This window comes from Aplysia californica, unplaced genomic scaffold, assembly GCF_000002075.1.
Source record: "Aplysia californica isolate F4 #8 unplaced genomic scaffold, AplCal3.0 scaffold00434, whole genome shotgun sequence".
Lineage (NCBI taxonomy): Eukaryota > Metazoa > Mollusca > Gastropoda > Aplysiida > Aplysiidae > Aplysia > Aplysia californica.
Genome location: NW_004797704.1, coordinates 446,206 through 447,353, shown reverse-complemented (window position 1 = coordinate 447,353; position 1,148 = coordinate 446,206).

Genomic DNA, 1,148 nt, shown 5'->3' with positions numbered 1-1,148 from the left:
GAGAGAGAGAGTGACAGAATTTTAAAAAATAGAAAGAGAGACAGCGGGAAGAGACAGTGAGAGAAACAGAGAGAGTGAGGGAGAGAGTCAGAGAGCGAAACAGTCAGAGAACGAGAGAGACAGACAGACTAAAAGAGAGAGAAATACAGTGAGAAAGAGAGATAGATCGAGAGACAGAGACAGACAGAGAGACGGACAAACAGACGGACAAACAGACAGAGACAGAGAGAGAAAGAGAGAGAGAGAGAGAGAAAGAGAGAGAGAGAGAAAGAGAGTGTATGTGTATATGTGTGTGTGTGTGTGTGTGTGTGTCTGTGTGTGTGTGTGCGTGTGTGTGTGTAATGAAGAAAGTGGGAGAGAAGAGAAATTTTAAGAGAGAGAGAGAGAGAGAGAGAGAGAGAGAGAGAGAGAGATGAAGAGAAATGATCTCTATCGGAACCGTATGATAAACGTCTTTTTCGTATTATTGTAAAGCGTATTGAGTGTTTTCTTGAAGGAAATGCAGTCTATGTGATTTTCTTGTTTTATTTATTATGATTTATTTACTTTAAGCCAAAGATATTTTCAAGTCTTTAATTTATTAGAAATTCCGCTTCGCGTCCTCTGCTGTCGGACTCTCAGAGGGCAAAATTACGTTTGTGACACGAAGCGAAGAGCACTCAAAGGCCAATAGAAAATCCTTTATGATTTATGATCAAGCCATTCCCTTCTTTCTAATATCCCTCCGTGAAGCACCACATCTTTCACTTTGAAACTCCCTGAGATGTTGAATCTTGAGGAAAAGCGTGCATAATGCAGCGGAAATTAATATAATTTTCTTTGGATTTATTTTTTGCTTTTACCTTTTCTGCGTGTTATTTCAGTCAGTTTTTCTCTGGATCTATTTCTCTCCTTTAGCTCTTTCCCTTTTTTATCCCATGGCCTCTCTTTTTTTTTTCTTTTTTTTTTAGATCACAACCATTGCAACAAGAGAATTTTGTAATTGTAGATGTGTTTCCTAATTTGGTATGTGCATATGTGTTTCTCTTTGTACAGTTTTGCCTATGTGTTATACCCTCCTCCTTTTCTCTCTCTCTCTCTCTTTCTCTCTCTCTCTCTCTCTGTCTCTCTCTCTCTCTCTGTCTCTCTATCTATCTCTCTGTATAATA